This window comes from Centroberyx gerrardi, unplaced genomic scaffold (genome assembly GCF_048128805.1).
Source record: "Centroberyx gerrardi isolate f3 unplaced genomic scaffold, fCenGer3.hap1.cur.20231027 Scaffold_102, whole genome shotgun sequence".
Taxonomy (NCBI): Eukaryota; Metazoa; Chordata; class Actinopteri; order Beryciformes; family Berycidae; genus Centroberyx; species Centroberyx gerrardi.
In genome coordinates, this window is record NW_027605238.1 from 41,771 (window position 1) to 55,317 (window position 13,547).

General features: G+C 42.4%; 1 long non-coding RNA gene across 1 annotated transcript; it reads right to left on the bottom strand.

Annotated features, from left to right (window-relative positions):
* Nucleotides 1-8,502: 8,502 nt before the first annotated feature.
* LOC144538310 (uncharacterized) lies at nt 8,503-13,203 on the bottom strand. Its single transcript, XR_013504208.1, has 3 exons — nt 13,056-13,203; nt 10,669-10,778; nt 8,503-8,773 (listed from the first exon to the last, which is right to left on the bottom strand). It is a non-coding gene; the product is annotated as an uncharacterized LOC144538310 (long non-coding RNA).
* Between the last annotated feature and the right edge of the window lie 344 nt (nt 13,204-13,547).

The following is a 13,547-nucleotide window of genomic DNA, read 5'->3' on the forward strand; positions in this document are numbered from 1 at the left end:
TGTGGAGTTGTGTTCATCTACCTGCTTGTTAGTTGCAAAGATGTGCAGTACATCAGTTGGGCAAAGTGCTGGTTCAGTGATAGCCTGTGAAAGCAAAGCGCTATCCGCTTCAGACAATGCATCTCTCTTTTGTTTCACACGGATCCTGTTCAACATCTCAGCAAAGGCGACGTCATCCTTCTGGCGCATTATCTTTGTCAGCGTGATCATCTGAAAATGGTCTCGCCAGAGGTCGATCTGACACGGTTCATACACACAGAGAGGTTTAGCTTGTCCAAGTGGTGGTAGCTGGTAGAAGTCTCCGACAGCGAGTACTGACATTCCTCCGAAAGGCCTTTGAATTCCTTTGATTTGTTTAAGTCTCATATCCACATAGGCGAAGAGAGGCTTTGAGACCATGGACACTTCATCAATGACAATAATTTCAGCATTTGAAATCTCTGCCCTGACTTCATCCAGTGCATTGCCAAGTCCTTGGAAGGGAGGTTTTAGGCTTCTCGGTAGCTTGAGCATGGAATGCAATGTTTTGCCCGAGATATTAAATGCGGCGGTGCCAGTGAATGCGGTTAACAGCACAGTAGGTTTTGATATGTCTGTATCGTCACAACGTCTCCGCCATGCACATAGTATCTTGGATGCCTCTGAATGGATGCATTTTATAAGGTGGGACTTACCTGTTCCTGCACCGCCATTAATGTAGTAGAAAAACTGATCTGGATTCAGGCCACACACACGCTTTATGCACCAGTCTCTAACGGTGTAGAATATGGACGCTTGTTTCTGGTTCAGACTTTGATACATTTGACGTATCACTGCAGAGTCAACCGGAGGGGCCTCGATCATAAGTACTCTTCCTGTTCTTGCTTCAGACTGAACTCTATACTCTGGCACATCTTCTTGTTCATTTTGGTTATCAGACGGTCCCGCTTCAAGTTCTGCAATACATTCCAACCTCACTACTTCAGATTCAGGGGCCAGGTTACACCATTCATCACGTATGGGTCCATTCTTTTCAAACTCCTCAATGGCACTCTCAATCTCTTTACTGTGTTGCTCATATTCATGTCTCTTGTCCTTGACAATTTCGTACACAGATTGGATATGGTCTGAACCTGGTAGCTGAACACACGCATTAGTGTAGAAGGACTGGTATGTAGGGAACCACTGACTTTTTAGCTGTGCCTCTGACCGGTATGGGAGGTAAAGTTTAAGTAGTGTGCCACAAAATTCCTCTGGATTCTTTTCTGGTGAGAAGCGGTGATATCGTATGACGGCGGGCTTGCCATTTGTTCTCCTTTGAACAAATCCCAACTCATTCAGGAGGGGCAGAACACCTTTACCATTTGTCTGTTTGCCGTAGACAATCCTGCAGGTGGAAGCAAAATCAGCCAAGCACATTTTTTCAAACTCCAGTGTTTCAGGTCTGGCTTTGTATTTTTCTGTTAAGCCTGTCATCCACACATTGTCTGAGTCTGGCATTGTGCTCTCCAGGTATGAGATGGGATGACTCATTTTCACTGCACTGTCATCTGTTGGTACGAAAATGACACTCCGTGAACACTTCTTCATGTTTATACTGCATGCACGAGTTACACACTCCTGAGCGCTGACCTCTCTCTTTTTGGAATATGCCTGCATGATTTGCATCATTTCCTCACATTCATTCACGTTGTCTTGATTTGAGTGCTGAATGAGTGTTTTGAGATAGTCGCTCATCCCATGCTCTGCCTTGGTGATGTAGGATGTGATGTACATGATACATGAGTAGGGGTTAAGGATGTACTGGATATCAATGTTGGCATCCCAGGCATCAAGAAGATGAGGATTGTATCCATTTACCCAGCAGTCCTTTGGATCACGTTTCATTATAACCACACTGGCGTTGGTCAGCGCATGAAGGGATCGTTCATACTCTTCGTAGCTTAAATTACACTTTGCCAGTAGCTGCGGTAAATTCAGGGATGCAGTTGTAGGGTCACTGAGCAACTCAGTCAATGGTCTGAGCTTCCTCTTTGCTGCAGTCAACACTGCGGTATCAGTATGTTCTCCAGGCCTTGTTATGGTCGTCTCTTTGGCAGGTGGTTTGGGGAATCCAAATCGGCAGGCAGACCTGTTATTTTTATGACATGACTTGGAGTGGTTTTTGCTGTGCATCTGAACTTCTGTCACCTTCCTGTACAGTTCTGGTTGTGTATTTGGGTCAGGCAGTTGAGCTGTTATGTACTGACAAATGAAATTACACACAGTCTCATCAGAGTCTTCGTCAAAAACAGGTGCTCCCTCTACCCATATGAGGCAGTGAATGTGTGGGCTTCCTCTGTGCTGAAATTCCAGTCGGTAGAAGTAGTCAACAACCTTGCCAAGGGGCTGTGCAGGGGACAGGATCAAATCTCTGAATAATGCATCGACACGTTTCTCAAACATGCGCATCGTTGTGACAGGATTGCTTCGTAATATTTCACACTTTGTAGCCCAGTCAAGCTCCTCGAGATTAACCTGTTCGCCTTGTTGCGTCTTTATTGCTTCAATAACTTCAGGCCATCTCATCTCTGCTGCGCTGAATGTACAGAAAAAGGTAGGACTTCCCAGCTGTCTGATCATAGCAAAGAGATCTCTTGTGGTTTTCTCCCAGTAAGCCGGGGTCCCTCTCAGTGGCTGCATGAATCTGACTGCGTCTTTGTTCCGCACCAGTTTTTCAACCTCACGTTTATCTCGTAACATGCTAGAGGTTATTCTACGTCCGTCTCGGGTCACAGGCCGCCCTTTACGCAACTGTATCCTCATACTGGAAGTGGCCGAATGTATTTCTGAAACAAACTGTGCAAAGAACAAGTAATTTGTGTCTCTGGCAAAACGATCGTCAACACAGAGAAGCCTTGATTTGAAATAACTGATCGGTGTTAATTTCTTATGTCTGTTGTCATCCAGTGTGTTTTCACCAGTGGGGAACTGAACAGGGAAAGCCATGGCCTCCAGTTTGGGTGTTCTGAAAAAGCTGACTGGCTGCTGTCCTTCAGCGGGGGCAACACAGTAGATTCCTTCACTGAAACTTAATATCTCTTCTGAAACATCAACTGGCTGAAGGCATGATTCTAAAGCAATACCATCATTGGGCTGATCACCATCCTGTTCTGTATCATCTGACTGCTCTTCACAAGGCGGGATTTGAATACTTGGTTGCTCATTGTCATGATCGTTTTGCGCCTCGCACATTGCACTGCGCTCACACCTGTCAATGTCCATCAAATCATCTTCATCATAATCATCGTCCTCCATGTTTTCATCCACATCACTATCATCTTCCTCATTGTGAAGTGTTGGATCGCATAACTCAGCCTCATCTCTGACAGTTATATCCTCATACTGCGGATGGATCTCTTTCAGTTTGTGCAATGCTCGTACAAGTTTACACCAAGTTACGGTCTGAAACATTTGATGTCCTTTGTAGCACAATCGTCTCTTCAACTTCACTCTCATAACTTGAGATTCACTTGTCAGTCTGGGTAAAGCATTGACTGTCTCTTCTACTTCGGACGGCACACACACTACATTACCACGTATTGCTCGCTGTTGGCCCTTAGGAAGAGGGATAATTTTAGCAAATGCTATGTACTTGGCTATGAGGTGTCTTTCCAATATGTTCAGATCACTTAATTCAGGTGGAATTTGTGCCAGCTCCAAGTTATTAGCCACAGCAAGGGACGGCATGCTTCCATTCTTAACATAATCATGGCAAGTGTAACAGATCCACTCTTTCCTTCTCTCATTTGGGACTCTGCACTGTTGTAACTGTTGGCATTCATCATCACAAACATGAACAAACTTTCCCGTCAGGCAAGTTTCAACAACATCTGGCTTTTTGACGTAATTTGACCTGATGCAGGGTCGTACTTGATTTGGAAACAATGCTCTATGACAGACCGTGCATATGTAAGTCGGGCTATTTTTAATCTGTGACTGGAAAACTGATATAGCTTTTTTGATCAAAGGGTTGTCACTCTGAGGTACTTGTTTATCTTGCCGATTTATCCGTCTGTATTTTCGTTTTATTTTCATTGCACACTGCATGTTATGAGTGATCCTAAATGCAACGTTATTTCTGTATTTGTTTTGCATATGTTGTTTCATTTTTTGTTTTTGTTTCAATCTGAATTCAGGTTCATTCGCATAACGCCGAGTAATGTACAATTTTTGCCTTAGTCTGAAGGCAGCATCTTGGCTGTAGCGACTGGTTACATACGACATCTGTCTCTGTTTGAACTCAACATCTTGACTGTAGCGACTGGTTACATACGACATCTGTCTCTGTTTGAATTCAGCATCTTGACTGTAACGACTGGTTACATACGACATCTGTCTCTGTTTGAACTCAACATCTTGACTGTAGCGACTGGTTACATACGACATCTGTCTCTGTTTGAATTCAGCATCTTGACTGTAACGACTGGTTACATACAACATCTGTCTCTGTTTGAACTCAGCATCTTGACTGTAACGACTGGTTACATACGACATCTGTCTCTGTTTGAACTCAGCATCTTGACTGTAACGACTGGTTACATACGACATCTGTCTCTGTTTGAACTCAGCATCTTGACTGTAACGACTGGTTACATACGACATCTGTCTCTGTTTGAACTCAGCATCTTGACTGTAACGACTGGTTACATACGACATCTGTCTCTGTTTGAACTCAGCATCTTGACTGTAACGACTGGTTACATACGACATCTGTCTCTGTTTGAACTCAGAATCTTGACGGTAGCGACTGGTTACATACGACATCTGTCTCTGTTTGAAATCAGCATTGTGACTGTATCGATGGTCTGCATAAGACCTTTTCCGTTGTTTATATAATTTATCTTCAGCATACTTCTTCCTCTCTTTAGTTTTTTGAGCATCCCTTCTTTGTATTTTTTTTTTCTTTTTGTCATTTGTAGGTTTTGTCTTTTGCAAAAGCATTGCTCTCTTAAATTTTCTCCTTTGCTGTTTGGTATATTTTGACAGAACTGGCATATGTTGCCTATTCAGCTGTGGTATTTCTGATGAAGGACGTTCCACTGTACCTTCACTGGAGTTCACATGCGTCATCATCACATTTGCAGCAGGAGAGCGTGCGTGCGGTGTAGCCGTGCATGAGGGAATGGACATCTCAGTTTCAGGCTGGGTAACGTTGGACATGTGAACCTCCTGCTCCCTCATAGGTGACACAACATTGTGTGCATTAGCATGTGTGCATTGGAAACTTTCATCCAGAACGGGCTGATCCACATGAAATAGTACAGGCATCAGTTCATATTGACAACTTGGACATATGTTTAGCACACTGTAACATTGATGAAGCCTCCTTATCAGATCACTTAAATGTGTGAAAGTAAGCATTACAGCTGTGCCAGTGCCGTGTGGGGGACAAGGTAATCCATCAGGTCGTCTGGAGTGTGGGTCAAAAAAGCCATACCTTCCGGCCCGGGTTCGGAATACAGCGATGCACAATCCAGCCATTATCAGCAGTGCGTTGTTCACTTCCGATGACAAACACTGAAGTCTTTCTGCAAGGTTCAGGTAGTCGTCTGCACCAACAGGTACAGGAGCTGTAAATTCACCATACTTGGACAAACACTTCTCCACATTGTACTCTTGTCTGCGTGCGGTTGCTGTCTCTGGCAGTTCATCAGTAGCTAAAAAGCTAAAAGCCTGCCGTCTCTGTTGATACATCTGGTTTCTAACAAATCTGTACATCTCATCACCTTTGTCTAAAACAAGATCAAGGTCTGCACGTGTGAGTTGTGGATTCTCATGGAGAAAAGCCAGAAAAGTCAGGGAGTTACAGGTACACTGTTTGTTTCTGGAAAACTGACCGTATTTCTCAGAATCCTGACTGTGGGATGCCAGCACACAAGTAACATCAGCATTAGGTGGCTGTGACAAATTTACCTCTGCTCTGCTGCTCTGAGGACCAAGAATCTCTGCCCGTTCAGTTGGTATTGCACATTGAGACACATCCAACTTCTGCCAGCGCGCTTTAGCAGCTTGAGATTTCTTACCTTTCTTTGGCATGGTCACAAGGAAGTCAACTGGGGTTTCTCAGCGAGGTCTGTAAAGTGATATTCAAAAAAGCAAGAACAAGTGTAATTCAAGCAGAAAATGAGTTTGTATGCACTTTGTATAGATTGTTCAAAGGGGGTAGGATTTGGATAAGGGTTTTGCGTCAAGGGTTTTGCGTAAAGGGTTTTCCGTCAAGGTTCCCGTTAGGGTTGTGTGAAAGGGTTCCCGTTAGGGTTGTGTGAAAGGGTTCCCGTTAGGGTTGTGTGAAAGGGTTCCCGTTAGGGTTCTGTATCAAGGTGCCCAGAGCGAAGCTCGTTGAGCGAGAGCGTGAAAACTAGGGAGAGAGAAAGAAGTCAGAGACAACAGATGGAGGAAACAGGATAGCAGGGTTGGGGGGGGGGTTGGACTGTGAGAGAGAGAGAGACACACAGGTTCCAACGGAGCTCTTAAGTTCTCTGCAGCAGGTTTACCAAAAGAGAGGAAAAACGATCAGTCATTTTGCAACAGTCATTCCTTGTGTTAATCGCAAGATTTATTATTTCAGCATGTCCCACAATGTGAAAATATAAACTCTTAGAAAAACAGAAATAACATTTTAAAAAATCCTTAGATATTTGAGTGTTTGACAGGTCCATAGAATATAAGATGAACAAATTAACTACTGTTTAAGTATGATTATAGTTTATTTCATTCTGTTTATAGAAACTACATCCTAAAGCCCACTTGATTGTTTAACTGTGTATAAGAGTGTGCCTCTGTGTAATAAAAACTTTTGGAATTGGAAGGAAGCTTCATCGGCTTATTTGAAAATCAGACCAGCATGAACACAACCTAAAATTGGTCATTTTCAGGTCATGCACACATATTCCTACGGCAACTTATCAGGAGTCTGTGATTTTTCTTACCGTCAATGGTCCTGAAGGACTGGCCAGCACAAGTGTCTGCAGATAAGCGAGAGAACGACAAGTACACACACACACACACAGAGAGAGAGAGAGAGAGAGAGACCATATATTAATGTATACATGTAATGTAGGGTTGGAGAACATAGACTAAGTTTTACTAACACAGTTAGCTAGCTAACAGACAGAACGTTCATTGCCCGTTAGCTAGCTAGCAAGCTAACGGTAAGCAGTTAGCATGCTAACGGTAGCCCGCTACCGTAGCATGCTACCGCTACCGTTAGCATGCTAATTGCTTACCGTTAGCTTGCTAGCTCGCTAACTGACCGAATGAACGTTCTAGCCGTAGCTAGCCGCTAGCCAGCTACCCGTTACAGAGCCGGCGGTTAGCTTGCCAGCTAACCACATAAACTGCGGTTGAAAAATAAACTTCAGACTTTATAACAGACATAATTTAAACAAAAAGTTAGCTGACTAACTATATGTGATTGAAGAAGTCATGAAATGTCAATGTGAGCAAACATATTTTGACATAGCTTTGGTAAACCGTGCTTTTCACTGAGGGTGTAACTTGCCTGCAGGACGGTTGAGTCTGGTCTGGTGGTTACGGTCTGAGGCTCGCGATACATATTCTCACCCAAGCTCATTTAAAGCTTCATGGAAAAACAGCAGTTGGAGTTGTTATAACAAATTAAAGTGTTAATGAAAGCTATATAATGTTTGAATGTGCATCATGAAAATGTGTGTGTGTGTGTGTGTATACCCGGTATATATCAACAAGCACACTAATCACAATTCAATGGCCACTAGGTGTCAATATCAGTCAAAATAGCACATATACAGTATACACTGTATATATAGAGACCTGGGAGTTTGAGGGTTCTGCACAGTGTCTGTGTATCAATAGCTCTTCCTACAAATGCACTCTTGCAGTATGGCTTCATGTAGATCCATCGATCCCCCCCCCCCCCCAATATGTGAAGCGCTTTGAGTGCCTTGAAAAGCGCTATATAAATGTAATGAATTATTATTATTATTATTTAAGAGAAATTGGTTATGAAGGTTTCTTCTCTTCCACGTCCAAAGCACAATTCAGTTTCACACTCTGTCTCTAACAGTTTAATTATGAATCCTCCCTCCTTTCTCCATCCCCCTCTCACTCACTCTCACACTGTGGTAGTGGAGTGGTACCACTAGTAAATTAAAGCAAGATATTGTGAGTTACAACATATTGTGAGAGAAAATGTTGTAGACACCCAGCCAGCTACCTGGATACAAATGGTAGAGAACACGCCTTTACCAAGCAGAACTCTTCCTTTAACTATACATCTGACATAAAGTGTGCAAACATAATTTCCTCCATCATAAAGATGCCTGGGGTAATTAGGCAAGTTATTATTTGAAGTAAGAAGAAACTTTTGGACTAGCAAACAAAACTATCGTAATCTACATTTCTGCACTATTAAAGCATTCTGTCAGGAAACATGTACATAAAATGAAGACTCAATATGAAAACCAACTATTCTGTATTTCCAAAAATCATTTATTTGCCTGCTTGTCATACAGTTTCATTTATCTCTTGTGTTGCGGCTGTCTGATTTTTAGGGAGTCCAAATGATCAATCATCAGTCAGTCTCAAATACACATCTGTCCAAACCAGCAGGTGATGTCAGCCGTGTCCAGGGTGAAGAAGAAGAGTTTGTCTCCGCAGTGCGTCCTCCTGTACACTGATCGTGGGTCAGCTGACAGCACCCCTCTGACGGCGGCCGCAGCCTCCTCTGCACCGCGCAGAAACTTGAACCTGGGCATGTCACTTCTAGCAGGTCCTGCATGGCAACAGAATATGTTCAGTAGCAGCACTCTGCTTTGCTATGAATGATTTGTTTTCATTAGCATCTCTGTCACAATGGCGCCCCTCTTGTGGAGAAAAGCACAACAGCTCCCTTTCCTCTAGGTCAGTGGTTCTCAATGTGGGGTCCAGGGACCACCAGGGGTCCTCCAGGGGGTCCACAGTAAATAGATGAATTGTTAAATTTCATAACTAATTTGTTTACAAGAAGTTAACACAATTAGATCATGTAGAAGAATGACTATTTTGATAGTTGGTCACTGTTATCTCTCTACCTAGTCATGGGATTCTTGACAAAATCATATCTGACAATAAAAATATTTTCAGATTTGGGTCCAAGAGACAAAATCTCATCAAACAGGGGTCTGTGGCTCTAATGTGTACTAGATTCGGGTCCTTGATGTGAAAAAGGTTGAGAATCACTGACCTATGGTAGGCTATCTGGTTCTGCCAACTAGCCCGAATACTGCACAGGAGCTGGGATGGATGGAGCACGCACAGTGGTTTATTTAGGCCACAACAGCATCTCTTCAGAAATTAAAATGTCACTACTTAGCTCTCTCATAGCTCCACCGAACACAATTTAAAAGCTTCTGCACTCCTGCTGCAGCTACTCACAAGGTGAAGTTACAACACCAAGGGGCCACTTCTGCACTTTCTGACTCCCTGGACACAATTTTATTCCTAAGAAATTACAACAGGCATGACTTCAGTTATGTAATATCAGTAAATCTAAAATGCTTACTCTACACTGGGAGATGTTGTAGCATGGCTTAACTGCACAATTACTGGCAGCAGTAGCAACAACAACAACAACAGCACAACCATTAGGCTTACTTTGTATGGTTCAAGATACTGAATTAACACTGCCTGTTGGTTAGGGCCTACTGATGTTATGGTTTCCCATACATCACTGCCTAGACCATATTTACACCAGCGCGAGACACAAACAGGAATATAAGAACGCGATTGACGGTTGGTCTTTTCCCTCCACAACAGACACCCAGCGAAAAAGGTGAGTAACAGGCTTTTAACAACACATCTCAATGCTTGCTTTTAGTAAAACGTTGTAAAATAATCTAAACAAATAACAAGCAATATTCACTACTATAGTCATGTTTAAGAATGACAGCTTACCTACCAAGCCTACTCAAAGCCGTTAACGAGTGTTGAGTGGTGAATGTTACGTTAGCTAGCTACCGCTAGGTGGTACTGTCTACACACACACATCTAAACACGATGTGATTTTGTATAAAGGAGAATAATTTAAGCTTATGTGGTAATAAATTGTAGAATTACAATTAATTGCTGTTATTTTCATTACTTTTTTCTATTCTGTCCCTTGGCCAGAATGACAATGTCATTTCTACTGTGGGGATACATAAAGTGAAAACTAATATTACCGAAATCAGCTTATTTTGTACACGTTGTGTTCAAGTTAACGTTATTCAACAAATACTGACAGTTAGCTACACTAACATTAACAACCAAATTCAAGAGTTATGATCGCTAATCACAACTGCCAAGCGGTCATATTTTGCGGTCATACAGGACGAGAGTGCCTGGAGGGAGAGGGAGATGTGTCTGCAGAGATCGTTGCGCTTTACCTTTTCCCTATGAATGAAGCACTAACCCATTTAGTCTCCTGTACTACAGTCAACTGGCGAATATCCTGTTGTAGCCTGGAGCTAAAACATGCACTGACCAACAACCAAGGCTAACATTAGCCTAATGTTAACCAAGCGGATAATATGAAAAGTTCTCGCTCACTATTTCGTGCTAATTCAAGCAAATAAACGCTTATCTTGCTACCAGTAAGTTGAACAAACGGCAAATGATAATCAATTGGAAAAAGAATCGATTACTTCTTACCTTATCCTCCCGTTTTTCCCCGAAGAGCGGCAGCTCCTAAACCTATCTTGGTATCCACCATGGCAGGAAACGGAAACAATAGTGTCGGTGTCACATCCTCACAGCGCCACCTTCAATTTAATGTGAAAAAAAAATCAAGTAGCCTAAGGAATCGACTATAGTCTTACTGATCCCTTACTAGGTTTTTTAAAAATAATAAATTGTTGAGCGCATGCTTTATGTCGCAGATTTGTCAGAGCCAGTTCCTGGAAATGAAAATAATTCATCCACGATTGTAAAGTCTTTCACTGTGGCCTATTAAAAGCGACAGTGTGGTCACATGAGCGGGTCGCTATGCCAGTTACATATTAATTATCTTAAGTAGCCTAATCACGCACGTTTTTATTGTTATTATTATAACATGTCTCTTACCTCTTTTCAGTATGGCGTTGCAAAAGGTTCTAGGCAGTACGACAGAGCCCTATAAAAGGCTTGCCCCTATCACCTTGACTGTAGTAGCCTCTAAAGAGGTCCTCAAGGTGACCGACTGGCAGTTCAGCGACGGGGAGGTGACTGCGGCTGTGATTCGCCGAAATACCTGCTTCGCCATGTCAGATGGCAAAACGGTGACAAAGATTACCGTTTTTGAAGAGTACGCCAGGAAGGTGTCAGTAGGCACCACGTACGTGATCAGAAATTACCACCTGTCAAGGTCGGGAGGTGTACCCTCCATCCAGTGCTGGAAGGATACAGCCTTCTATCATACTGCCCCTCTCACCATCCCGGAGGAGTTGATGGCGAGCTGCCGGCTGCTGCTTAATCCCACCTCTCCCATTCTCCGCATAAAGGATATTGTCCCGGAGAAGCACACCAGCCTTTTGTCAATAAAGGGATATGTCTCTTCTGTATGTACCTACGTGCTATGATGAATCACACACCTTCCACAATAGGCTGCAACATCCCACTCAAGCCCATCAAATATCAAGTCCACCAGACTATCATAAATGCTTACACTAAACAGCCCAACGGACAGAAATCTATCCGTTAGTAATGCTGTCCGTTTTCTAACGGATCAGTGTGGCCGCGGCCTAATAGGGATCAGCTGATTCTGATAGGCCATTGGTGGTCATGGTAACCAAAGAGTCTATTCAACTTAATTCAACATAAGACATGCAAACAACAAAAAATGTGACAGTAATAGTCACTATACTCTGTGTGTATTTTTAATACTTGTTTTTATTACTGTAAACCATTTTGAGCTGCAACTCTTTGAAAAGTGCTACACAAATAGCAATTGTGTACCATGATTACTCTTCCTGATTGTACAGTGTAAGCACTGATAATAGTCTGATAGACTGAAACGTTTGCTTCCCTTTTTCACCTCACCTTGTTTTGTGCACTCTGGGCACCTGTGGATTTTTGGCAATTCTGTTTATTTAATAAGACTTTCATCTTTGAAAACAGCTTTGCCTTACATTTTTTGTAAGGCATTTCTCCTCGAATTTTTGTTATATGAATTCCACCCATATAAAGTAGTGGAATAGTGTGCACATCCAATCCAACTTGTGTAAAGGTGCAGGACAAAATCAACAACTTACAGAGAGACTGGGACGGATGTCCACACACAGAATATAAGCTCCCAAAGAATTTATTGCAACGTTTTGGCCAGCACAGTCTTCATCAGGTGTTTTGAGGAAGACCGTGCTGGTCGAAACATTGCAATAAATTCTTTGGGAGCTTATATTCAGCGTGTGGACATCCTTCCTTGTCTCTCTGGATTCCTTCCATCCCAATACTTACTACTTATTTTCTTTATAATAGCCCTTCACACTCAACAACCCACTTACCTCATAAATCTGCTACTATCTACAATATCCACATCTGCACATAGTTAATGGAGAAACACAATAATCTAAAACAGCAGGTTTAAAAACATCCCAAGTGTCTATATTCAATATTTTGCTTGCTTTCTACTGTACATTTTTAATAGATTTTATTTTACATATGGAAAGATCCATGACATAGCCTAACTTCACACCCCTCCAAGAAGATAAGCTAAAATACCACAGTTGCTTAACTCCCTGTTCAACAATTCTCATGCAGTGGTTTATTTTCTCAACTTCTATCACATTTAGATGGAACCTGTGAGGAAACATGATGGGGCAGGGGGCATATGCCCTGTCCGTAACCTGGTGATCAGCGAGGTAGAAAACTGTTCAAAATCCTCTTTTGTGTCCCACTTTTAACTCAATGAATGACATGGTTCATTTCTGTTAGATTTTTTTTAACATGTCAAAGCTTTGAAGAATTTATATATTTAACTGTTTAATTTTGGTTTAGTGAAATTTCATGAATTCTTAACATGAATTAGTTAAATGCACAGTTCCTATACTATGAATACAACTTACCAAGCACTTTTGTCTTTTGTCAGGAGGGAGCACAGGTGAAAGTTGCTCTGTGGCGGGAGGCCAACCTGGTTCCCGTCAACGTTGGGATGCCGATCCTAATCTCCCACCTCAAGGGCAAAAAAATGCCACATCATGATTACATGTTGAACTCAACTAACTTCACAGAAGTTAAGGTAACTAATACATATAAAACATGCTTTCATTTTTGTTTCCGTTTATTATGAAGTTCTGTTATTATATCATTGTTATCACAAAATGGATTCCATGGCTTGTGTGAGCACAATATTTTGAGCTGCTGCTGGCTCTGTGCCTCCTCCGCTCCCTGCAGTCCTCTGGATGGCCCCACACCAGCCAGCAAAGTGAAGCTTCTGCTCTCCGTCCATGTACGGAGTCCTACACAGATAGACATACAGACAGACAGATGTAAGCGATAATGCACCATGAGGTGTCTCAGTATAGGAAAATAATGTACGACACAGAGGTGAAGAAGTC